Raw genomic sequence first — 27896 nt, 5'->3', positions numbered from 1 at the left:
ACTGAGTCAGTGGGCGGGACTATATAGTGGAGGCCCCAATGCATCCTGGGAGGCCAGAAAGCTCGTGACCGTGTTGGTGCCATTTTCGCTGTCGCTCGACAATATCCCAATGTTATCCTGTGGATAATCCTGTGGACCCAGCCAGAGAAACAAGTCATCACATTATAATGAAGTCCAGTAAACATGACACGATGGGAGTTGCAGTGCACAAAGGTCCTCCTAAACAGATCCGCACATGACATTCCACCATGCACTGGGCTCAGCCACCAAGCATCCCTGGAACTTGTTATAAAATGTTGCCAAGTATGACAGAGTTTACTTTGATATGTGACTAAGTGTATCTACTATATAAAAGTGAAAATCCGTCCTTCTGTCCTTCTATATAAATCCACAGTTTACAAGCGACGATCGTGAAATTTTACATTCGAGCGTATTAAAACAGGGCAGAGGCAACTAAAACAATTAGAAATCCCTAACACCCCTAGGAGGGGGGGGGGGGGGGCACACAGACAGCAGCACAGAGTGTATCAGGAGACAGCATAACTCCGGAATTGCTGGAGTAATGTACTCAAAACTTGGTACACATATGCCTTACAATCTGGGAACAAAGACTGTGGGAGGAAGACACCCCTGGCGCCCCTAGGGGTGAGGCAGCAGCACTGAGTATTTCAGCAGACAGCATAACTCTGGAATGCCTGCAGCAATTTACAACAAACTTGGTACACATATGACTTTCACTGTGGAAACAAACACTGTGGGGGTCAGACACACCTAGCACCCCTAGGGGTGGGACAGCAGCACAGAGTATGTCAGCAGACAGCATAACTGTGGAAGGCTTGGAGCAATTTAAGCCAAACTTGGTACACATCTGACTTACAAACTGCAAATAAACTCTGTGGCGGTTAGACACCCCTAGGGGTGGGACAGCAGCACAGAGTATGTCAGGAGACAGCATAACTCCAGAATGCCTGGACCAATTTACAACAAACTTGGTTCACATATGACTTGCAAGCTGGGAACAAACACTGTAGGGGTAAGACACTCCTAGGGGTGAGGCAGCAGCACAGAGTTTTTCAGCAGTCAGCATAACTCTGGAATGCCTGGAGCAATTTACACCAAACTTACTACACATATGACTTACACTCTGGGAACAAACACTGTGAGGGTAACACACTACTAGCACCCCCTAAGGGTGGGCCAGCAGCACACACTATATCAGGACATGCATGATGAGGGTAATTCCAAGTTGATCGCAGCCTCAAGTTTGTTAGCAATTGGGCAAAACCATGTGCACTGCAGGGAAGGCAGATATAACATGTGCAGAGAGAGTTAGATTTGGGTGTGGTGTGTTCAATCTGCAATCTAATTTGCAGTGTAAAAATAAAGCAGCCAGTATTTACCCCGCACAGAAACAAAACACCCAAATCTAACTCTTTCTGCACATGTTATATCTGCCTCCCCTGCAGTGCACATGGTTTTGCCCAACTGCTTAAAAAAATTCCTGCTGCGATCAAATTGGAATTACCCCCGATATCTCAGTGATGACAGGGCTGCATGTGACAGGGCCAGTGACATGATGTGAGAAGGGGAATGGAGGCAGCAGGAAGCCACAGACTGAGAATTGTATAGTGGGAACAGCAGGGTCCATTGGGAGACCAAAAAGGGGTGCGGCCACTACACAAAGTGCATCAGGGAAGCAAGATATGCCTATATACTAGATCTCCAATCAACGTAAATTAACAAACTATCATTCTAATTTACCATCCTCATCCCGTACTAAAGCACGGGTTTTCAGCTATCTACAATGTTATTTATACTGTGTGTTTAATATTTACATTTATTTTTTTAAACAGACATTCTTAAAATCCGGGGCAATGCCGGGTACTCCAGCTAGTATATACTAAATCATCTGTCACAGTAGCAATATTCTGAGCATATTGGAAGTCTCGCAACAGAAAATTTATAGATGGAGTTTAAGATCATACATGTTAACATTCAACAATATGCTATGTCGGCATGCCCTCTTATGGAGTCTATGGAAGTCATTAGAAAACCAAATGCTCCGTCTACATACAGTACAGTGCAGGCACAAGGTCGTCATGCAATAAGTGATATGCCGGCCAGACTCTTATACCTAAGTTTCCTTTTGATGCTTGATCCAAATAATGTATCAGTAACAATGACATTAGTGTGAAGTGAAGGAGAGAAGATTAGGATGGTCACCTGTAACACACATGCAATGTTTCTGTGACATGGAAAAACAATGGAAGAAATGTTATGGAGTCACGTTCATTGTTGTCCTAGTTGATAGGATCAGGGCCGAAACTAGGGGGGGGCTAGGGGGTCACGCGCCCCGGGCGCCGGATTTCCGGGGGCGCAGGGACCTCTAGTAGTCTGTGGCTGTAACCTAGCAGCAGCGGCGGCAACGCGGCGGTCACTCATCTGATGGAGATGATCGCGGCGGGCGGGAGTTGGAGAAGCAGCTGGCGGGTCCCGGCGTTGATGGGCCTTCAGTGTGTGCGCGTCTCCCGCCCCATCCCGTCCTCCTGCTCACCTTACCAGCAGCGGTGGTCCGGCGGAGCTCTCCCCCGTCCTCCCGATCACCTGATAGTGACACTCAGCGGTGGCCGTGCAGTAAATACGGCTGTCCGGCTCCAGCAGCATCTCTCTCTCTCTCTCGTTGTTATAAGATCAGGGTACAAGAAGCGTGCTGCACATTGATATTGTGATAAAGCAAAATGTCTAATACAGATATGGAGCCAGATATGAATAGCTTATCTAAAGTACTGCCGCTCTCAGCACTGCAGTATCTAACGGCACACAAGGGGTTCATGGATTGTATGTTTTCTGTTCATCACACTACAACTCTGTCTTATTGGATTTTTTTGGGGCAATGATTGGGTTAAAACCAATGTAAAAGTAGAGATAAGATTGAATTGCTTTGTAGCCAAGGTAATGTCTCTCTCTCTCTCGCTCTCTCTTGCTCCTGGAGTTCCCTATTAATTTATGATTCCCATCACCTGTGCTGAAACACCTTTTGTAATCCATACACCTGTTCAGCACAGGTGATGGCAATCATAAATTAATGGTGAACTCCAGTAGCAGAGCATTGTGTCCCTCCTGGAGAGGTCATGTTGGGAGGTATGGATTGGATATGTCAGTATACTTTTCATTTTTACAGGTGTCTCTACCCCTTTGGATTCTACTGGACAAGTGGACGTGACCGGCGTGGGATGTAGGTAAGTAATCTCTCTCTCATTTTTACAGGTATCGCTATTGGATTCTACTGGACAAGTGAACGTGACCGGCGTGGGATGTAGGTAAGTATGTGTGAGTGTGTAAGTGTGTTATAATAAAATTTTACTGTCACGGTGTGTGTGTTTGTGTTTTTATTTGGGTACTTTTTTTGTTGTAGAACTACAGGTACCAGTGAGCCCGTTATTTCCCCGCCTGCTGGTACTTGAGGTTCTCCAAGTACCAACAAGCGGGGGAAACTTGCTGGGCCTTGTAGTTCCACAACAAAAAACAATATTCTTTTTTTACACACATGGCTATCAGCCCAGCACCCACCGCCCAGGGGTGTTGGGGACAGCCTCGGGCTTCACCCCTGGCCCTTGGGTGCCTGGAGGGGGGGACCCCTTGATTTAAGGGGTCCCCACTCCTCCAGGGTACCCCGGCCAGAGGTGACTAGTTGGGGGGGTAATGCCACGGCCGCAGGGACCTACATAAAAGTGTACCCCGTCTGTGGCATTATCTCTCTGTCTAGTGGAGCCCAGTGCTGGTTTTAAATATACGGGGGACCCCTACATCTTTTGTCCCCCGTATTTTTGGAACCAGGACCGCTCTAAGAGCCCGGTGCTGGTTGTCTAAATACGGGGAACCTCTGTCCAATTTTTTCCCCAGTATTTAAACAACCAGGACCGGCTAAAAGAGCCCGAGGCTGGTTATACTTAGGAGGGGGGACCTCACGCATTGTTTTTTTTAACCCATTCAGACCCTTCTCCATTAAGTTAATGGAAGCCCTGGACAACAAAATTGCATTCATGTCCTCCTCCCACTCCCTTCCCAGTCCCAAACACTAATTTTTTTTTCTATAAAAATGTATAATATATCACAAGTATGATGAGCAGGCTGGCAGCGGGCATTGGCGGCATCGGACTGAGATAGAAATTAGTGGCGGTGGGCTGGGTCAGTTGATTGTGGGCGAGTTTGTAAGCCATTGGCGGTGGCAGCGGGTATCGGCTCAGAGGCAGTAGCGGGCATTAGCTAGGGGTCATCGGCAGGATTCGGCATTATGGCTGTAGTGCCTCACTAGCCACTGACCTCACTGCACGCCACATATATATATATATATATATATATATATATATATATATTTTTTGTTTTTTTTTTAATTATTATTATTTTTTTGTATGTGTGGGTGCGGTGGTGGGGGAAGGGGGGCGCTAAATTTCAGCCTTGCCCCGGGTACCGAAAATCCTAGTTTCGGCCCTGATAGGATAACCAGAAGAGTAGCTTTGGGTGGAGTGTCATGAGATGAAATGAAAACAAAACAGTTATTTACCCTCCTGGTTCCGTTCTCAGCAGTCCTGCTGTCGGTACAATGGTGCCACGTGGTGCCACAGGGCACAGCCACGCTCACTGTCCACTCAACCTCTTTCCAACACGTCCAGCGGGTGTGAACAAGTCCAGTGGATGTCATTACCTATTCCCTGTGAATGTCACCATGCGGGCCTGCCTTACAGTTTTATATACGCTGGTATTGAATAATAAATTTCTAGTGCGCCACAAAAAAGACAACTCTTATTTCTTCTCCTCTTTATATGCTCATGGGTTACACAGGTTCTGTGGCTGATTAAACCAGGTGAAATATAGACTTGAGGTCAGCCAGACACAGAAACTATAATTTGTGAGTTTTCTGGTTTAATTGGATAGTATCACCCTCTCTCTCTCTCTCTCTCTCTCTCTCTCTCTCTCTCTCTCTCTCTCTCTCTATATATATATATATATATATATATATATATATATATATATATATATATATATATATACACACACACACACACACACACACACACACACACACACACACACACACACACACACACACATATAACGGAAAATGATTAATTCAGCCTCTTAGATAAAGAGCTTTGTTTCCTTATAAAATATAAGCAGTGATTTAGTCTAGAAATTCCTGTCACTTATATTTTCCCTTTACCTATATATTGAGGCACTCTGTACAACATTGCCTTATACTTCATTTTCTACACTAGTCTCATTTTTTTAAAACTAGAAACTCATGTATATCATCCAGTTGTAATTGATGTAGAAAATGTATATGTAAGATAGCTGTAACTCTGTGGCTTTTGCTGCTGGTTACTGTGACATTACACCTAGCCTGTGACATCACTAGCCAGTGACATCACAATGCTTCTTCCTGTAACATTCTATCTACAGCTGCTGACATTTCCAGTTTCCATGCAGGAAGACAGGTAGGAGGAGGTGAGTCCTACATAGCAGGGTATAATGAAGGGGGGTAAGGAAGACAGAGTGCAGTATAGTCAGCTGAAAGGCAAGACAAGATAGACAGAACAGGGAATACAGGTACAAGGACACATAAATAGGAGAAGCACAGGAAGGAACGACATATTTAGGAATAAAAATGTAGCGTTACAGGAATAAAGAGGGCAGTATGGAGGATAAGCACACATACAGGGGATGCAGATAACCTGGGTCTCTATGAGGCAGGATCGTGGCTTTGGGATGAAAAAGTTAATAAAATAGATAAATGGGATATTGATAACTTTGAAAGTATCTTGATTGGTTTAAGGAAAATTGGGAAACTGGTTGACTCATGGACATTTTATTGTACTTAAACTAGTACTATGCTTAATGATAGTCTTTTATGTTTTTTAGATCATCTGGCAAAGAGATTTGCAGAGTGTCGGGTGACCGACAAAGAGATCTGCAAAGTGTCAGTTGAAGACAACGGGAGTGGTCGCAGAGGTAGCAACAACTGGAGCATAACATGAAGGAGGTAAGTTACCATACTCTCTCTGCCCATGTTACATCTGCCCCACCTGCAGTGCACATGGTTTTGTCCATTAGAGAACAAATTTGCTGCTGCGATCAGGTCTGAATTAGGCCCAGTGTATAGGGCCCCATACACTATAACGATATGTCTGAGGCTGAAGTCGGATGTAATTTCCCTTGAACTCCCCCGGGACCTCCCCGGGAGTGATTCCATACGATTTGGTACTTTTGTGCTATTTTTGCATAAGATATATCGCATGCGATTGATGAAGCCAGAGCCGTAACTAGGTGTGTACCGATGGTGCCTTGCCCACAGCGCAAATGCACTGAGGGCGCACCATCGGGCATCACACCCGCTACTAGCTCTGACTGAGCCCAGACTGCTGCCTGATGGCGGCAGCGGCGCCGCCTGTGTCCCGCAGACGGCGACGCCGCCCGGCGCCTGCATCCTGCTGAAGTAGCCTCTCTGCCCGCCCGTGTCCCGCTGCCCGCTCACCCGCCCGAAGAGCCGCCGCCGGCCTGCCCGCCTGTCTGTGTCCAGCTGAAGCCACCGCCGCGGCTTCAAGTTCGGAGGAAGTTTTTAAGCCGCCGCTGCTGCTGTGAGCTCAGTGCAACACTGCGGCTCAGTCTCAGTGTGACAGAGATGGCCCAGCGGCAGCCCGGCTCCCCTCCCCTGCAATTCCGGAGAGACATGATGATGTCAGACGTCTCTCCCACACTGCCCTGCGCCCGCCGCCCTGACTCTACTGCTGCACAGCGAGGAGCATGGGAAGCCTAAAGAATGTGGAAGAGCCTGTCTCTGTGCTGCTGCTGCTGTCTGTCTTGTGGGTTTACTGTTAGCAAAGAGAAAAAAAGACGACATTTAAAATACTGTACATCCAAATGGATGTTTTCTAAGCTTTTTTTTTTTTAATATTTAGGGCGGGATGTACTAACCTCCGCCCGGCTCGTTATTTTCCTTTCCTCAGCACTCTTTGTATTATCTTCCCGGCTACTGGTCACCAGCGCCGTAACTAGGTGTGTGCAGAAGGGGCATTGCCCACAGTGCACACCTAGTTAGAGCGCATATTCCCCCTGCGCTCCCACTGCCCATCCGTCAGCGTGTGGTGAGCCAGCTCAGGACTTTCACCCGCGCTGGCTGGTCAGTTGTGCTGTTGTGACCTCAGAGAGGCAGCGCTGCGGCGCGTACAGCGCTAAAAGTGACGCTTTTAACAGGCGCTGGGGTTCTAATTAAGAGCAGGACTGGGCCAGTAATCCTTCACTGCGTCTGGTGCCCAGCCCCAAGGAGGAGTAAGATCAAAGGTATGTGAACGAAGCTCTCCCTCCTTTACCTCCCCTCCCCCTTCATCTCTCTTCCTCTCCCATTCACTGCCAACCCCTCTGGATAGTAATGTGTAAAAAGGGGACGCTGTCTGCCGTAATGTGTTAAATAGGGGACGCTGTCTACTGAAATGTGTAAAAAGGGGACGCTGTCTGCCGTAATGTGTAAAAATGGGACGATGTCTGCCGTAATGTGAAAAAGGGGACGCTGTCTGCCGTAATATGTATAAAAGGGGACGCTGTCTACCGTAATGTGTAAAAAAGGGGACGCTGTCTGCCGTAATGTGAAAAAAGGGGACGCTGTCTGCCGTAATGTGTAAAATAGGGGACGCTGTCTGCCATAATGTGTAAAATAGGGGACGCAGTCTGCTGAAATGTGTAAAAAGGGGACGCTGTCTGCCGTAATGTGTAAAAAGGGGAATCTGCCCGCAGTAAGGTGTAAAAGGGGCACTACCTGGTGTAGTGGCGCTACTGTGCGGCGTAATTTGAATAATGGAGACTACTGTGCACCATTGTATGAATTGGTATTATTTTGTGTCCACACCCCTTTCCCGCGAAGCCACGCCCCTATATTTTGGGGCGCGCCTACGGCGCGCACTGCCGCCGGTTTGCGCTGGGGGGGGCGCCGATGCCTTTTCTTGCACACAGCGCTAAAATGTCTAGTTACGGCACTGGATCAAGCCGCTATACATCGCATGCAATATATCGTACAGCATACAATTGTACCATAAGATATATCGGATGGGCTAGATAGAGGGCTACGGGGCCTAGGAGTGTCCGGAGAATGCCAGTCAAACTTCCCGGTGATACATCGCATGCGATATATCACATGCACAAAAAACTTTCTCTGACGTCCTAGTGGATGCTGGGAACTCTGTAAGGACCATGGGGAATAGCGGGCTCCGAAGGAGACTGGGCACTCTAAGAAAGAATTAGGACTACCTGATGTGCACTGGCTCCTCCCTCTATGCCCCTCCTCCAGACCTCAGTTAGAATCTGTGCCCGGCTCGAGCTGGATGCACACTAGGGGCTCTCCTGAGCTTCTAGAAAAGAAAGTATATTTAGGTTTTTTATTTTCAGTGAGATCTGCTGGCAACAGACTCACTGCTACGAGGGACTTAGGGGAGAGAAGCGAACCTACCTGCTTGCAGCTAGCTTGGGCTTCTAGGCTACTGGACACCATTAGCTCCAGAGGGATCGAACACAGGCCCAGCCTCGGTCGTCCGGTCCTGGAGCCGCGCCGCCGTCCCCCTTGCAGAGCCAGAAGCAAGAAGAACGTCCAGGAAATCGGCGGCTGAAGACTCCGGTCTTCATTAAGGTAGCGCACAGCACTGCAGCTGTGCGCCATTGCTCCCCATGCACACCTCACACTCCAGTCACTGATGGGTGCAGGGCGCTGGGGGGGGGCGCCCTGGGCTGCAATAAGATTACCTTACATTGGCAAAAAATACACATAATATAGTCATTAAGACTATATATGTGTAAAATCCCCTGCCATATATCCATAAAAAAAAGCGGGAGAAGTCCGCCGTGAAGGGGGCGGGGCTATCTCCCTCAGCACACTTGCGCCATTTCCTCTCACAGCTCCGCTGGAAGGATGCTCCCCAGGCTCTCCCCTGCAGTTTCCAGGCTCAATAGGGTAAAAAAGAGAGGGGGGGGGGCACTAAATTTAGGCGCAAATACTAACTATATATATATATATATATATATATATATATATAGCTGCTATAGGGTAAAATCACTCATTATAGTGTACATCCCTGTGATTTATAGCGCTGTGGTGTGTGCTTGCATACTCTCTCTCTGTCTCCCCAAAGGACTTTGTGGGGTCCTGTCCTCAGTCAGAGCATTCCCTGTGTGTGAGCGGAGTGTCGGTACGGCTGTGTCGACATGTTTGATGAGGAGGCTTATGTGGAGGCGGAGCAGGTGCCGATAAATGTGATGTCACCCCCTGCGGGGTCGACACCTGAGTGGATGGATATGTGGAAGGAATTACGTGACAGTGTCAACTCCTTACATAAGAGGTTTGATGACATAGCAGATGTGGGACAGCCGGCTTCTCAGTCCGTGCCTGCCCAGGCGTCTCAAAAGCCATCAGGGGCTCAAAAACGCCTGCTACCTCAGATGGCAGACACAGATGTCGACACGGATACTGACTCCAGTGTCGACGACTATGAGACTAGTGTACATTCCAATAGGTCCATCCGTTACAGGATTACGGCAATGAAAAATGTGTTGCACATTTCTGACATTAACCCTGGTACCACAAAAAAGGGTATTATGTTTGGGGAGAAAAAGCAACCTGTGGTTTTTCCCCCTTCTGAAGAGTTAAATGAAGTGTGTGACGTGGGTTTCCCCCGATAAGAAACTGGTAATTTCCAAAAAGTTACTAAGGGCGTACCCTTTCCCGCCAGAGGATAGGATACGTTGGGAGACATCCCCTAGGGTGGATAAAGCGCTCACACGCTTGTCAAAGAAGGTGGCACTACCGTCTCCGGATACGGCCGCCCTAAAGGAGCCTGCAGATAGAAAGCAGGAGGCTATCCTGAAGTCTGTATATACACACTCAGGTATTATACTGAGACCGGCTATTGCTTCAGCATGGATGTGCAGTGCTGCAGCTGCGTGGTCAGATTCCCTGTCTGATAACATTGATACCCTTGACAGGGACACTATATTGCTACTGTAGAGCATATTAAAGACGTAGTCTTATACATGAGAGATGCACAGAAGGATATTTGCCAACTGGCATCTAGAATAAATGCAATGTCCATTTCTGCCAGGAGAGTATTATGGACTCTGCAGTGGACAGGTGATGCGGATTCTAAAAGGCACATGGAGGTTTTGCCTTACAAGGGTGAGGAATTGTTTGGGGATGGTCTCTCGGACCTCGTTTCCACAGCGACGGCTGGGAAGTCGACATTTTTACCCCATGTTCCCTCACAGCCAAAGAAAGCACCGTATTATCAGGTACAGTCCTTTCGGCCCCAGAAAGGCAAGCGGGTTAAAGGCGCGTCCTTTCTGCCCAGAGGCAGAGGTAGGGGGAAAAAGCTGCACCAAACAGCAAGTTCCCAGGAACAAAAGTCCTCTCCCGCTTCCTCTAAGTCCACCGCATGACGCTGGGGCTCCACAGGTGGAGCCAGGTGCGGTGTGGGCCCGTCTCCGGAACTTCAGCGACCAGTGGGTTTGCTCACGGGTGGATCCCTGGATTCTACAAGTGGTATCTCAGGGGTACAAGCTGGAATTCGAGACGTCTCCCCCTCGCCGTTTCCTCAAATCAGCCTTGCCAACTACTCCCCCAGACAGGGAGGCGGTGCTGGAGGCGATTCACAAGCTGTACTCCCAGCAGGTGATAACCAAAGTACCCCTCCTTCAACAGGGACGGGGTTACTATTCCACAATGTTTGTGGTACCGAAACCGGACGGTTCGGTGAGACCCATTTTAAATTTGAAATCCTTAAACACTTATATAAGAAGGTTCAAGTTCAAAATGGAATCGCTCAGGGCGGTTATTGCAAGCCTGGATGAAGGGGATTACATGGTATCACTGGACATCAAGGATGCTTACCTGCATGTCCCCATTTACCCTCCTCACCAGGAGTACCTCAGATTTGTGGTACAGGACTGTCATTACCAATTCCAGACGTTGCCGTTTGGTCTGTCCACGGCACCGAGGGTATTTACCAAGGTAATGGCCGAAATGATGATACTCCTTCGAAAAAAGGGAGTTATAATTATCCCGTACTTGGACGATCTCCTTATAAAGGCGAGGTCCAGGGAACAGTTGTTGATCGGAGTAGCACTAGCTCGGGAAGTGCTACAACAGCACGGCTGGATCCTGAATATTCCAAAGTCGCAGCTGGTTCCTACAACGCGTCTACTGTTCCTGGGGATGGTTCTGGACACAGAACAGAAAAAGGTGTTTCTCCCGGAGGAGAAGACCAAGGAGTTGTCATCTCTAGTCAGAGACCTCCTAAAACCAAAACGCGTGCAGTGGTGCACCGACACCTGAGTCCTGGGAAAGATGGTAGCTTCTTACGAAGCAATTCCATTCGGAAGGTTCCATGCAAGGATCTTTCAGTGGGATCTGTTGGACAAGTGGTCCGGATCGCATCTTCAGATGCATCAGCTGATAACCCTGTCTCCAAGGACCAGGGTGTCACTGTTGTGGTGGCTGCAGAGTGCTCATCTTCTAGAGGGTCGCAGATTCGGCATACAGGACTGGGTCCTGGTGACCACGGATGCCAGCCTTCGAGGTTGGGGGGCAGTCACACAGGGAAGAAACTTCCAAGGACTATGGACGAGTCAGGAGACTTCCCTACACATACATATTCTGGAACTAAGGGCCATTTACAATGCCCTAAGTCTGGCAAGACCCCTGCTTCAACACCAGCCGGTGCTGATCCAGTCAGACAACATCACGGCGGTCGCCCATGTAAACCGTCAGGGCGGCACAAGAAGCAGGATGGCGATGGCAGAAGCCACAAGGATTCTCCGATGGGCGGAAAATCATGTGTTAGCACTGTCAGCAGTGTTCATTCCGGGAGTGGACAACTGGGAAGCAGACTTCCTCAGCAGGCACGATCTCCACCCGGGAGAGTGGGGACTTCATCCAGAAGTCTTCCAAATGATTGTACACCGTTGGGAAAGGCCACAGGTGGACATGATGGCGTCTCGCCTCAACAAAAAGCTAAAAAGATATTGCGCCAGGTCAAGGGACCCTCAGGCGATAGCTGTGGACGCTCTAGTGACACCGTGGGTGTACCAGTCGGTTTATGTGTTCCCTCCTCTGCCTCTCATACCCAAGGTACTGAGAATAATAAGAAGGAGAGGAGTAAGAACTATACTTGTGGTTCCGGATTGGCCAAGAAGAGATTGGTACCCAGAACTTCAAGAAATGATCTCAGAGGACCCATGGCCTCTGCAGCTCAGACAGGACCTGCTGCAGCAGGGGCCCTGTCTGTTCCAAGACTTACCGCGGCTGCGTTTGACGGCATGGCGGTTGAACACCGGATCCTAAAAGAAAAGGGCATTCCGGAGGAAGTCATTCCTACGCTGATTAAAGCTAGGAAAGATGTGACCGTAAGACATTATCACCGCATATGGCGAAAATATGTTGCTTGGTGTGAGGCCAGGAAGGCCCCAACGGAGGAATTTCAGCTCGGTCGATTTCTGCACTTCCTACAGTTAGGAGTGACTATGGGCCTAAAATTGGGTTCCATTAAGGTCCAGATCTCGGCTCTGTCGATTTTCTTCCAAAAAGAACTGGCTTCACTGCCTGAAGTTCAGACTTTTGTTAAAGGAGTGCTGCATATTCAGCCCCCTTTTGTGCCTCCAGTGGCACCGTGGGATCTCAACGTGGTGTTGGATTTCCTAAAGTCGCATTGGTTTGAGCCACTTAAAACCGTGGAGCTAAAATACCTCACGTGGAAAGTGGTCATGCTGTTGGCCTTGGCGTCAGCCAGGCGTTTATCAGAATTGGCGGCTTTGTCATGTAAAAGCCCTTATCTGATTTTTCATATGGATAGGGCGGAATTGAGGACTTGTTCCCAATTCCTTCCTAAGGTGTTTTCAGCTTTTCATGTGAACCAACCTATTGTGGTGCCTGCGGCTACTCGGGACTTGGAGGATTCCAAGTTACTGGACGTAGTCAGGGCCCTGAAAATATATGTTTCCAGGACGGCTGGAGTCAGGAAAACTGACTCGCTATTTATCCTGTATGCACCCAACAAGCTGGGTGCTCCTGCTTCTAAGCAGACTATTGCTCGCTGGATCTGTAGCACGATTCAACTTGCACATTCTGCGGCTGGACTGCCGCATCCTAAATCTGTAACAGCCCATTCCACGAGGAAAGTGGGCTCTTCTTGGGCGGCTGCCCGAGGGGTCTCGGCTTTACAACTTTGCCGAGCTGCTACTTGGTCGGGTTCAAACACATTTGCAAAATTCTACAAGTTTGATACCCTGGCTGAGGAGGACCTTGAGTTTGCTCATTCGGTGCTGCAGAGTCATCCGCACTCTCCCGCCCGTTTGGGAGCTTTGATATAATCCCCATGGTCCTTACGGAGTTCCCAGCATCCACTAGGACGTCAGAGAAAATAAGAATTTACTCACCGGTAATTCTATTTCTCGTAGTCCGTAGTGGATGCTGGGCGCCCATCCCAAGTGCGGATTGTCTGCAATACTTGTATATAGTTATTGCCTAACTAAAGGGTTATTGTTCTGAGCCATCTGTTCGTGAGGCTCAGTTGTTGTTCATACTGTTAACTGGATATATTATCACGAGTTGTACGGTGTGATTGGTGTGGCTGGTATGAGTCTTACCCGGGATTCCAAATCCCTTCCTTATTGTGTCAGCTCTGGCCGGGCACAGTTTTCCTAACTGAGGTCTGGAGGAGGGGCATAGAGGGAGGAGCCAGTGCACACCAGATAGTACCTAATCTTTCTTAGAGTGCCCAGTCTCCTTCGGAGCCCGCTATTCCCCATGGTCCTTACGGAGTTCCCAGCATCCACTACGGACTACGAGAAATAGAATTACCGGTGAGTAAATTCTTATTTTTTTCATCCGATTCCATCCAATTCCGATATATCATTAGTGCAGCACCAACGACCTAGGGGATCCTATCTGACAGCCACGGTGACGCCCATCAGATTGTATACGATCTAAAACACATACGATTGCATACAATTTCATACAATATATAAGACGGATATATCGGAATTGTATGAAATCGTGTAAAATCGTCCTAGTGTATGGGGCCCTTATGATACTAACATGATCCTAGCACTAGGGAAGATAAAACCTGGAGCAGATAACTTGGGTCTCTATGAGAAAGGATCTTGGGTTTTGGATAAAAAGTCAAAAAAATAGATAAATTGCAAATGAATAAAAATGAAAGTATGTAACAAAATGTAGTAGTATAATTATACACACAGTATGTCTGACCTGGAAATTCTGGTTATTTAGATCATCATTTGGCAAAGTTCTGGCAAAGAGATTTGCAGAGTGTCGGGTGACCGGCAAAGAGATCTGCAAAGTGTCAGTTGAAGATGACGGGAGGGGTCGCAGAGGAATTAGTGACCGGAGAATAGCACGCAGGAGGTAAGTTACCATACTTGTGTAATTGTGTGTGTGTGTGGTGAGGGTATTGAGAGCACAGTACAAAACATAGGGTCTATGGTGGGGGAGCGCGGCCAATACAAAACATGCAGAAGGGGGCAAATTGGTATAGCACATACAGATGGTGTGGGGGCACAATACAAAAACATAGAAATTGTGGCATACTCTATAGGACATATAGAGGAAGGACATACACTTCTGGGGGTTGCGAGATGTAGAACATACTGTAATACAGAAAAACAGGAAGGGTGGGGAGAGCATGACACAGAACACACAGATCGGGGAAAGAACAATACAGATCGGGGAGATAGTGAAATGGCTGACATTTACAGTATATCAATGAACTGGGGGCAGGTGTACAAAGCCTGGGAGAGTGATAAAGTGGAGAGAGATAAACTAACAACCAATCAGCCCCTAGTTGTCATTTTTCAAACACAGCCTGTAACATTTAGGAGCTGATTGGCTGGTACTTTACCTCTCTCCACTTTATCACTCTGCAGGGCTTAATACATCTCCCCCATAGAATAACCAAATGATGAAATGGTACAGAATGGTATAAATGATGTGAATTGGAGCTGTAACAAGTGACTGTTTCCCTATCTTTACATATAATAAAGGTGACGTAGTCCTTTCCTTAGAGTCCTTCTCCTTACTGCTCAGGGGGCCTGATTCAGATGCGGATGCAGAGCTGCTGTTGCACCAAGTGGCTCAATGCTTTTTCACTGTGCATGCGTGTAAGCTGCACAGCGCACAAAATGAAATCAAGCTCACATAGAGGATCCCGTCGCAAAGTGATTGACAGGAAGTCAGCGTTTGTGGTGGTAACGGGGGTGGCTAACTGTATACAGGCGTGTCAGGTCCATTCAAACGCCGTTCCATGTGCGTGCATAAATTACCCATTGCGACCTGTTTTGCTGCTGTAGAGCCCCCTGTGTCTAAGAGACTTGCTCAGCCTACGACTGCTCAGAGTCACAATGCAATTGTGAATGGCAAGATTGCAGCAGAGATTGCTTCAACAACCACAACTGAATCAGGCCCACAATTACACCGTTATATTTTACTATTTTATCACATTTAACAACTAAGGGGTCAGTTTAATCAGGTGCGAGTTTGTTTTACAACAGCCGCACTTTCCGGTAGTCCGATAGGCTGAATCTGGCCACGAAGGGTGTGAGTTTGGATGCTGTTGAAACGTTGCAGCAATGGTAACTCGTATCTAATTGGATTTGTCAAATTTCTTTTCTGAAGGTACCCACTAATTACTGTAAGAGAGAACTTATCCCCCCAATGTGTGTATTGTATAAAAACAATGGTCCCTTTGGGTTAATTGTCCTTATTTTAGGTATTTTCCATGTCGTCAGTAGTTAGAGTAACATATTTACATAGAGAGATTTTTCTCTCTACACAACCACACCACTGTTTGCAGTTTGTCTCTCTGCTTGTTCATCCACTAACAATGATTTTTCATTTCTTCCTCTTCTTCTACACGCAGTGGGTGATCCCTGAATAGCTGCCCTGGGAGGAGAGCTGCGGACACATGCTCCAAATGTTGGGACATATGCATTACCTATTAGGAGATGCGGTAAAGATGCCGGCTGTTGGGTTTACGGCAGTCAGAATACTGACACTGGGATCCCGACACTGGAACTCCGAATGGGCAAGGATACCAACGCCCGTATCCCCACGATCTTAGGTTTAGGGCTGGGTAAGGGGAGTTAGGTTTAGGCATCAGACACGAGGGGGGGTTAGGCTGCAGGGGAGGGAGGGTTAGGTTTACGTTAGGTTTAGGCATCGGGGGGGTTAGGGTTAGGCATGCCGGTGGAGAGAGTTTAGGTTAGGCTGCGGATAGGGTAGGTTAGGCACGCACGGGGGAGGTTAGGCTGCGTGGGAGGGAGGTTTAGGCATCAGGCAGGAGGGTTAGGTTTAGGCGTTAGGCCGGGGGGTTAAGTTTAGGCTGCGGGTGGGGGGAGCTTAGGGTTAGGCACCCCCAGGGGTGGCTAGGCTGCGGGAGAGGGAGGGTTAGGTTTAGGCAGGGGGATTAGGTTTAGGCATCAGGCAGGGGGTTAAGTTTAGGCTGTGGGTGGGGGAGGTTAGGGTTATGCTGCGGGTAGGGTGGGTTAGGGTTAGGCACCCCTGGAGGTGGTTAGGCTGCGGGGGAGGGAGGGTTAGGTTTAGGCATCAGGCGGGGGGTTAGGTTTAGGCGTCAGACACTGTGTTAGGTTTAGGCTGCGCGTGGGGGGAGGTTAGCATTAGACCGCGGGTAGGGTGGGTTAGGCACCCCCGGGAGTGGTTAGGCTGCGAGGGAGGGTTAGGTTTAGGTAGCAGGGACGGAGGGGGGGTGGTTAGGCTGTGGGAGAGGGAGAGTTAGGATTAGGCACCTCCACGGGAGGGTTAGGCACAAAGGGGGGAGGTTAGGGTTAGACTGTGGACAGGCAGGGTTAGGGGGGTGGGGAGAGGGATAGGCATCAGGCGGAGGGGTTAGGGTTAGGCTGCGGGTGGGGGGAGGATAGGGTTAGGCTGCGGGTAGGGTTGGTTAGGGTTAGGCATCCCCGGGGGTGGTTAGGCTGTGGGGGAGGATAGGATTAAGTTTAGGCATCAAGTGGGGAGATTAGGTTTAGGCATCAGGCGGGGGGTTAGGTTTAGGCTGTGGGTGGGGGGAGGTTAGGGTTAGGCAGCGGGTAGGGTTGGTTAGGGTTAGGCATCCCCGGGGGTGGTTAGGCTGCGGGGGCGGGAGGGTTAGGTTTAGGCATCAGGTGGGGGTTAGGTTTAGGCATCAGGCGGGGGATTAGGATTAGGCTGCAGGTGGGGGAAGGATAGGGTTAGGCTGCGGGTGGGAGGAAGTTAGGGTTAGGCTGTGGGTAGGGTCGGTTAGGCACCCCTGGGAGTGGTTAGGCTGCAGGGAAGGGAGGGTTAGGTTTATGCAGCAGGTACGGAGGTTAGGATTAGGCACCTCTGCGGGAGGGTTAGGCTGCGGGCAGGCAGGGTTAGGGGGTGGGGAGAGGGGAGAACACCGCTTACTCACCCCTGTCTGTCTTTTCTGTACTGGGATCCCGGCATCGGTATGACAACCACCGGGATCCCATGCGCTGGGATGGCATACTGACCCCTCTATTAGTACACTTCTTAATGTCCAGAGGGAAGGGCGATCCTGAGGCCATGGTTCCCCAGAGGTTTCCCCCCAAGGGGGTTTTCCTCTCCTGAGTGCTGAAGGATGACTCTTTGTGAGTCCAGAGGTGTAGCTTTTATGCCATAATGAGTACCAATCTCATGCCCGTCCCTGCAATGTATAAGAAGTAAATAATTGCTAATGCAATCACTTTACTTCTGGGTTTAGACCCCGGCTGCGCTAGTTCACATGTGCAATCATCAGACTGCGTATGTGAGAGCAGACAGTAATGCAGGGGGATCCCAAGGATCCTTCTCCTGGGAATTATTGCATAATGTAGCCCACAGGCTACAAAAGCCATTTAGAAATGACATTAGCTGCCGGGCCAAGCTCAGAAATGCTTTGCATTCTGGAGCTTGGTGAGTTTCACAGTTTACCATCTGCCGTAGAAACTTTTGGTCGCTACTTTTGTGTTCAAAATAGGAGGAACGCAATAGATATCTCAAATATCCATTGCAGTCCCGAATACATACATTCAGGGGCTGGTTAATATTTGTGTGCAGCCCCCAAAACAGACTGTTTTTGGAGATGTCTCGCAAATATTATTTATTAAATATTCCACTTAATAAACTTTTTATATTTTAACATAAACTAAAAAATGTTTTATGTATTCATTGACTTGAGTCTCCCATCTTTACTGAATGCTAATTTCACAGGGTCCGCAAATTATTACTGATATGACTGTTACTCTACTGTCCTGCTGGTGCTCCTGGCCTGCTGTATAGCAGCCAGACATATATTTTGTATACAGCACTCTTGGGGAGATGTATCAAGCCTTGGAGAGAGATAAAGTGCAGATGTCCAAACCACCCAATCATCTCCTGTCACTTATCTAGCACAGTAAATGAAATGATACCTGTAGTTAGAAGCTTCATTTGATTTGGGCAAATACTCAACTTTATCTCTCTCCACGGCTTGATACATCTCCCTGAAAATATCATGTCTTCCTTTCACTTAATTAACAAGTTAAATTAATTGTCTGGGAAACAGGGTAAGAAATTCACAGTATAAGATAATGTTATAAAGGCTTCTGGTACATTTACATTGATTTATCATTCACATTTCTTCCATGCCAGACAGGGGTGAATTGGGAACGTAAAGTGGCCCTGGAAATATATGAAAAGTGACCTCATGTAGGTTGGAGTAAGTCAGCTATAAGCGGGGCCCAACACAAATTGTGCTTAAGCAAACTGTTAGCATTACCCACAGTGGTAGTAAGCAAGGCTAATGCAGCATGGTAGGCAGTCACAGCACCAGCAGTAGGATCGTGTCACAGGAGGTGGAGATCACACCGGTGGGTGAGGCATTGCACTGGTAGGCAGTCACAGCACCCCCAGGAGGATTGTGTCAAAGGAGGTGGAGATCACACCAGTAGCTGAGGCATTGCACTGGTAGGCAGTCACAGCACCAGCAGGAGGATCGTGTCACAGGAGGTGGAGATCACACCAGTAGGTGAGGCATTGCACTGGTAGGCAGTAACAACAGCACCAGCAGGAGGATTGTGTCAAAGGAGGTGGAGATCACACCAGTAGCTGAGGCATTGCACTGGTAGGCAGTCACAGCACCAGCAGGAGGATCGTGTCACAGGAGGTGGAGATCACACCAGTAGGTGAGGCATTGCACTGGTAGGCAGTAACAACAGCACCAGCAGCAGGATTGTGTCAAAGGAGGTGGAGATCACACCAGTGAGTGAGGCACTGCACTGGTAGGCAGTCACAGCACCAGCAGGAGGATCGTGTCACAGGAGGTGGAGATCACATAGTAGCTGCCATGGGCGGATTGGGATCGAACACCAGCCCGGGAAATTTATGGAAGCAGCCCTAATGAGGGCGGAGTCTGTTGAGGGGGAGGGGCCTGTCAAGAGGGCGGGTCACTCCTCAGAGGTCCTGATTCTGAGATAGACACAGTTGGGTCCTTCTTTGCTTTACGTTATGCTATTGTTTACCTGTGACTGTGGCCCTCATTCTGAGTTGATCGCTCGCTAGCTACTTTTAGCAGCCATGCAAACGCGTTGTCACCACCAACGGGGGAGTGCATTTTCACTTTGCAAGTGTGCGATTGCATGTGCAGCCAAGCGACACAAACACATTTTGTGCAAAACAAGACCAGCCCTGTAGTTACTTATCCTGTGCGATGATTCTAGTGATGGAGGTCCCGGAATTGATGTCAGATACCCGCCCTGCAAACGCCTGGACACGCCTGCGTTTTCCCAAACACTCCCAGAAAACGGTCAGTTGCCACCCACAAACGCCCCCTTCCTATCAATCTCCTTGCGATCGGCTGTGCGAATGGATTCGTCACTAAAAGCAATGCACAACAACGATGCTCTTTGTACCCGTACGACACGCGTGCGCATTGCGGCGCATACGCAAGCTCAGTTTTACCGTTTGATTACCTGATCGCAGCGCTGTGAAAATCGGCAGCGAGCGATCAACTCAGAATGACCCCCTTTATGCATATGCTGCTACAATACCCTTCCCTGATGCACATCTGTACGTCTGAATATACAAGGACTGATATGCCCACTTTCCGTGTCTACTGACACTGCAGTCATGCCTTTAATCTACTTCTGAATTTATGGATTTTTCATTCTACAAACCCCTTTTTTTAACCTTATATGTTTCAAAGTACAGGGAGGAGGAGCACACACAGGAAGGGAGCACTCACACTACATACAGCACAGTACAGGGAGGGAGCACACATTATGTACAGCACAGTACAGGGAGGAGGAGCACACACTACATACAGCACAGTACAGGGAGGTGGAGCACACACTACATACAGCACAGTATAGGGAGGGAGCACACACTACATACAGCACAGTACAGGGAGGGAGCACACATTATGTACAGCACAGTACAGGGAGGAGGAGCACACACTACATACAGCACAGTACAGGGAGGAGGAGCACACACTACATACAGTACAGGGAGGTGGAGCACACACTACATACAGCACAGTATAGGGAGGGAGCACACACTACATACAGCACAGTACAGGGAGGAGGAGCACACACTACATACAGCACAGTATAGGGAAGGAGCGCACACTACATACAGTACAGTACAGGGAGGAGGAGCACACACTACATACAGCACAGTATAGGGAGGGAGCACACACTACATACAGCACAGTACAGGGAGGAGGAGCACACACTACATACAGCACAGTATAGGGAAGGAGCGCACACTACATACAGTACAGGGAGGAGGAGCACACACTACATACAGCACAGTACAGGATACCTCCCAACTGTCCCGATTTTCGCGGGACAGTCCCGTATTTTGGGGTCTGTCCCGCTGTCCCACCCGCGGGCCGTAGTGTCCCGCGGTGGGGGGGAGCAGTTGGGAGGCTCAGTCTCTCGCTGCCCTGCTTAGCAGAGTAGCGGTGAATAGACGCTGTGCGCATGCGCACAGCGTCTATTCATTGTAGACAGAGGGAGAGGGGGCATGCCAGCGGCTCACGGAGCGCTGGGCATGCCCCCTCAGTGACGAAATTGGGGGCGTGGCTCGCGTTCGTGGGTCTTCCCACAAAGCCACGCCCCCTTTTCATAGGACACACCCCTTTTTCGGGAGCGCGTGTGTCCCTCTTTCAAGGCGGCCAAAGTTGGAAGGTATGGTACAGGGAGGGAGCACACACTACATATAGCACAGTACAGGGAGGAGGAGCACACACAGGAAGGGAGCACTCACACTACATACAGCACAGTACAGGGAGGGAGTACACACTACATACAGCACAGTACAGGGAGGAGGAGCACACACTACATACAGCACAGTACAGGGAGGGGGAGCACACACTACATACAGCACAGTACAGGGAGGGAGCACACACTACATACAGCACAGTACAGGGAGGGACCACACATTATGTACAGCACAGTACAGGGAGGGAGCACACACTACATACAGCACAGTACAGGGAGGGAGCACACACTACATACAGCACAGTACAGGGAGGGAGCACACACTACATACAGCACAGTACAGGGAGGAGGAGCACACACTACATACAGCACAGTACAGGGAGGGAGCACACACTACATACAGCACAGTACAGGGAGGGAGCACACACTACATACAGCACAGTACAGGGAGGGAGCACACACTACATACAGCACAGTACAGGGAGGGAGTACACACTACATACAGTACAGGGAGGGAGCACACATTATGTACAGCACAGTACAGGGAGGAAGAGCACACACTACATACAGCACAGTACAGGGAGGGAGCGCACACTACATACAGCACAGTACAGGGAGGGAGCACACACAAGTAGTGAAACACAGACACAGGGGACCATCGCAGCAGAATCTGTCTGCCTGGTCAGCTGGCACCCCGAGAACAAGGTACATCCTGCTCCTGTCCAGTCCCCAAACCATAAACTGTGACCGGGGACGCCCTAACCCTTACACCAACATGATGATGCAAATAATGTAATTAAAAATAACCTCTCTGCCGGGTCCCCTTCAGTGCTCAGTCGCCGCTCTGGTCAGTTCAGTGAGAGTGCGGGAGCTGGGGTGGCAGCGGGTGTAGTGAACCCGGCTCCGACCATCGCTTTGCTGTTGCTCCTGGGCCGGGCTCGTTGAAGAGACCTTTGGCCGGGGCCAGGGAGAGGATGCTGCTGGGCTGGTTAACTTTCTCAAGGTCCCCCATTGGTAGAAAAGCTTTGCCACTTTTCACAGCTATCGGCACCTGGAAGTGCCCGCTAGCCTAACTTCCGGATTGCATTCCAATGAACCACAAGCACAAGTACTGGAAGCAGTGTGAGCCAGCCCAGCCTGAGTGTGAATCAGCCTGGCTGAGGGGGATATGGGACCAGCCCATTGGAATCTGTCATGGTGTCCTGGTGGGCCAATCCGCCCCTGCTCTACCCTCACTAACAAAATAGAAAACATAAGTGTATACTCCATAACAAAAGTTAGTTTGGTAATTTATCTACTTTTTTTCCTTTTCATAGAAACATAGAATTTGTCGGCAGATAAGAACCACTTGGCCCATCTAGTCTGCCCCTTATTTTTTTTTTTTTTAATATTATTTTTTAACACTAACCTTATTTGATCCTTATTTCTTTGTAAGGATATCCTTATGTCTATCCCATGCATGTTTAAATTGCTCTACTGTCTTAGCCTCTACCACCTCTGATGGGAGGCTATTCCACTTGTCCACTACCCTTTCTGTGAAATAATTTTTCCGCAAATTTCCCCTGAACCTCCCCCCCTCCAGTCTCAGTGCATGTCCTCGTGTCCTATTGCTTCTCTTCATTTGGAGAATGTTTCCCTCCTGGACTTTGTTAAAACCCTTCATATATTTGAAAGTTTCTATCATGTCCCCCCTTTCCCTTCTCTGCTCCAAACTATACATATTGAGATTTCTTAGTCTTTCTGGGTATGTTTTGTGATGTAGGCCATGCACCATTTTAGTTGCCCTCCTTTGTACAGTTTCTAATGTATTAATATCCTTTTGAAGATATGGCCTCCAGAACTGAATACAGTATTCTAGAAGAGGCCGTACCAATGACCTATACAGTGGCATTATTACTTCTTTCTTTCTGCTGCTGATTCCCCTCCCAATGCAGCCAAGCATCTGACTAGCCTTCCTCATTGCCTTGTTACATTGCTTACCTGCTTTTAAGTCATCTGAAATAGTGACTCCTAGATCCCTTTCCTCCTCAGTAGTTTCCAGTATAGTGCCATTAATACTGTATTTAGCTTTAGGATTTTTGAGACCCAAGTGCATGATTTTGCATATTTTGGCATTAAACTGTAATTGCCAGACTCTTGACCATTCCTCTAGTCTACCTAGATCCTCAATCATTTGTTTTACCCCACCTGGTGTGTCTACCCTGTTGCATACCTTTGTGTCATCTGCAAAAAGGCATACTTTCCCTTTAATGCCATTTGCAATGTCACCAATAAAGATATTAAAAAGCACTGGTCCAAGTACAGATCCCTGGGGTACTCCACTGGTAACATTTCCCTCCTGTGAATGCACTCCATTTACCACAACTCTCTGTTTTCTATCCTTCAACCAAGATCTTATCCATTCAATAATCCTAATATCCAATCCCAAACTTTCAAGTTTATTTAGCAATCTGCGATGTGGAACTGTCAAAAGCCTTACTAAAGTCTAGATAAGCTATATCCATGGCTCCACCTTTATCCATCACTTTAGTCACACAATCAAAAAAGTCAATAAGATTTGTTTGACATGATCTCCCCCCAGTGAATCCATGCTGTTTGGGATCCAGTAAATTGCCGGATTTGAGATAATCTACAACTCTTTCTTTTAAGAGTGTTTCCATCAATTTCCCTACTACTGATGTAAGACTCACTGGTCTGTAGTTGTTTGCCTCTTCCTTGCTTCCACTTTTGTGCAGTGGGACTACGTTTGCTCTTTTCCAGTCCCCTGGAATTTCTCCTGTAGCTAATGACTGGTTGAATAATTCTGTCAATGGTGCTACCAGCACCTCTTTAAGTTCTTTTAATATCCTTGGATGTATCCCATCTGGCCCCATAGATTTGTCCACTTTCAGCTTTGAGAGTTCTGTTAGGACCTTCTCCTCTGTAAATGTACTTGTTTCATTTTCCTGAATATCCCTGCAACTTAACTGTGGCCCCTTCCCCTCTCTTTCAGTAGTAAATACTGAGCAAAAATAATCATTAAGATTATCTGCTATTAAATTGTCTCCTTCAACAAGACTCCCAGTGTCCGTCTTTAATTTTATAATTCCGCCTTTTGTTTTTCTCTTTTCGCTTATATACCTAAAAAAAGTTTTGCCTCCTTTACCCACTGACTGGGCCATTTTCTCCTCAGCTTGTGCCTTTGCACATCTGATTACCTTCTTTGTCTCCTTCTGTCTAACAAGATATATCTTTTTGTCTTCATTATTTTGTGTCTGCTTATATTTCCTAAAAGCCATCTTTTTTGCTCTCACAATATTTGCTACTTCTTTTGCAAACCACACTGGCTTCCTTTTCCTTGTGTTTTTCCTAACAGTTTTGATACAAAGGTCTGTTGCCTTCAATATTGCACATTTGAATGTTTCCCACCTCTCCTGCACGGTTTCCAAGTTCCTCCACTCTGCCAAAGAATAGCTTACACATTTTCCCATCCCTACAAAATCAGCCTTCCTAAAATCCAACACCTTTGTTTTTGTATGGGACGAATCAGTCTCTGTCTTAATGCTGAACCATACTGCTTGATGATCACTGGATCCCAGGTTTTCACCCACTTTTACGTCCGATAATCTGTCTCCATTTGTAAGTATTAAGTCTAATATTGCGTCTTTCCGAGTGGGCTCCCTCACCAATTGGTGGAGGGATGCTCCCTGAAGGGAATTTAAAATGTTCCTACTTCTAGTGGAACTAGCAACAGACACCTCCCAGTTTACATCAGGAAGATTAAAGTCTCCCATGATTATTACCTCTCCTTTTAATGCCATTTTAGTTATGTCCTGCAATAGGTTCTTGTCAAGTTCCTCTTCCTGACCTGGTGGCCTGTATATCACGCCAATACGAATAATCAACTTTTCCCCTGTTTCTATGGTCACCCAAAGGGCCTCAGTTTTTTCTTCAATACTTTGTATTAATGTAGTATTTATGGCATTTTTTACATACATTGCTACCCCTCCTCCGATTTTTCCAATTCTGTCCTTCCTAAATAAAGTATATCCCGGTATAGCTATGTCCCAGTCATGATTTTCATTGTACCATGACTCTGTAATTGCCACAATGTCTAGATCATCCCTTGTCATTATTGCAGTTAGTTCTGGGATTTTATTTCCTAAGCTCCTAGCATTTGCACACATAGCTTTTAGAGTTTTGTTTGTGCTTTTTCTGTTCCTAGCTATGTTCTTCTCTCTGCCTATTTTTATTTGGTTTTGATCTGAATTATCTTCTGTTGCTGTGGATATGCTTCCTATTCCTTTTGCCTGCAGAAACAATACCTCTGTGTTGGGGGAGCAGATTTCTTTATTCCTATTTGGTTCACTGCCCCCCTTTGTTAGTTTAAATAGTTCTTGATGAAGCATCCAAACTGTTCAGTTAGTATTCTCGTTCCCCTTGAAGATGGGTGCAGACCGTCACTTTTGTATAAGCTCCTATCTTGCCAGATGGTGTGACTATGGCCTATAAATCCAAATCTCTCCTCATTGCACCATGTCCTTAGCCAAACATTGACGTTTCTGATGCAATGAGTTCTGTCTTCCCCTCTGTGTACTGGCAATACTTCTGAAAAAGATACAGTGGTTGCCACCTGCTTCATTGTCATTTTGTTTGTGCTTCTTGGTCTTAAACTGCAGCAACCACCTATTTCCCATATTGCATAAGTGGTTAGATGTTTGCGGATGAGGGAAGATAGCACACTGGGGTGTACAACTGGTGACTTAGGGCATATTTGTCCCCTATTGCTGTGTCTGCTGTAACTGCAGCCTTGATTGTTATATACATTGGACTTCATATATGTAAACCATCTAACACTGTTACATGTATGTAAAGTTAATGAAGTCATTCATTGTTAGGTGTTGAGGAAGGAGCAGGAAATTTGCAAGTGATTTAATTTCATCTGGCCCCTCCCAGCACAGGACACCTCTACCCTATCACTCATCAGCCAGGCGTGTATGAATCCCGGCCATCTGGTGGTGGCCACGTGGCACAGACTGGTCTCCTTAGGAGCCTTGCTGAGCAGTTCTCTCTGACTGTGCATCTGGCAGCTGTGTGCGAGCTTCAATACACATTTGACTGATTGAGATTGTCTGGTGACCCGGGCACTGAAGTCAGGCAGTGGTATTGTTCCCTAATTTTGTATATAAAACATCAAACTATTTATATTCTCTCAAAAAGTCCTCAATGGAGCATAAGCCACAAATGTGGAGTCTTATTAAACGGCATCAAGCTGATTAATATACTGTAACAAATATTACTATACATAGAGTGCAGTGTCCAACTGCAGCATGTTATAGGTGCCCTCTTTCACTGGGGGGAGAATATCGCTGCAGGCTATTAAATGGAGAAGACAAAAAGTGAACTGCACCATCTTTTTTTATTTGAGTAAGCGCAGTACTTGGTAAGGGCGGTCTTGTAAGTGCGACTGAAGCAGACACACACACATACATACAGTATATATGCCTAGCTGTGGGCATGTCTCTTATGGGTGCGTGCCCACTGCTGCAAATGGTCTGTTCACATTTCTTATTTTGAAACATTGCAAACATTGTGCTAAAGAATCAGAAGATTCCCATTGCACTCAGACGTGGTAAGGAGACATTTCTAATGAATCACTATTTGATTGCTTAAGTCCAATAGCTGCATTTAATTAGAAACACTGTAAACACACACTATTATAAATAATGGGGGGGGAACCACACTTATAAATAGGAGGGACAAAAATGTATTTTGTGAAAGCAACACTACAAATAACCACCAAAGGAACACCAGCCGTATGTTACACCGGTCACACATGCAGAGGGGAACACAGATACATTTCATGTACATTAGCCATCAACTGGGCACATGTGCGACCATTGCAGATCTAGAGGCGTCAGACTCGGCATGCATATTTAAAGCCCCATTTAGCCAAGAGACAGAGCAGCTTTAGCAGTTATGTCCTCCTTTCAGTATTTACCAAACAGCAATAAGCATGGCTTACCCCTGTCTGTCACTGTACTGCTTACGCCATCTATAGATGGCAATAGTCATAAGGTCCCCCCAGCAGTAACTTTTCCGCCTTTAGCAAAGTCTTCCAGGCATTGCCAGATGAAAGTGCTTTCGCATGACATAGCAGCCCATCGTTTGCAGCAATTGACTGCCAGCATCAGAGCGGAGAATGCCGCAGAGGTGGGGGTCGGTGCTCAACCTCACTGGAGAAATAAGTAACGTTAAATATTAGCGGCATATTGGTTAGTATTACTGTGATACTAAACTAAACATGCTGCTGGTAATAAGCATTGGTATTAAATGGGACCCAACATCTTTTCCCCCTGTCTGCATAATATATAATATCTGCATTTTTGTGTGAAAATGTGTCCAACTCCACATAATGCTCTATGCGCTTAAATGAGAAAATCCACTTCAATTCATCTGTAAGAACTATGATTTATTTATGACCAGTTATTTATATAGCGTACACATATTCCGCAGCACTTTACAAAGAATATGTGCCCATTCACATCAGCCCCTGCCCCCAGTGGAGCTTACAATCTATATTCCCTACCACATGCACATGCACACACATTCACGCTAGGCTTTTTGTTGGG

The 27896-nt window shown here is 47.5% G+C and overlaps 1 protein-coding gene and 1 long non-coding RNA gene across 3 annotated transcripts in view; one reads left to right on the top strand and one right to left on the bottom strand.

Moving 5' to 3' along the window:
- Window positions 1-27896, bottom strand: part of BCAS4 (breast carcinoma amplified sequence 4) — a 216821-nt gene that overhangs the window by 13766 nt on the left and 175159 nt on the right. The window lies entirely within an intron of this gene.
- On the top strand, window positions 5924-16195 carry LOC135057656 (uncharacterized). Its single transcript, XR_010244270.1, has 3 exons — window positions 5924-6040; window positions 14321-14455; window positions 15966-16195. It is a non-coding gene; the product is annotated as an uncharacterized LOC135057656 (long non-coding RNA).

The sequence above is a fragment of the Pseudophryne corroboree genome, chromosome 3 (genome assembly GCF_028390025.1).
Source record: "Pseudophryne corroboree isolate aPseCor3 chromosome 3, aPseCor3.hap2, whole genome shotgun sequence".
Taxonomy (NCBI): domain Eukaryota; kingdom Metazoa; phylum Chordata; class Amphibia; order Anura; family Myobatrachidae; genus Pseudophryne; species Pseudophryne corroboree.
This window is presented reverse-complemented; position numbering and strand designations above follow the sequence as displayed.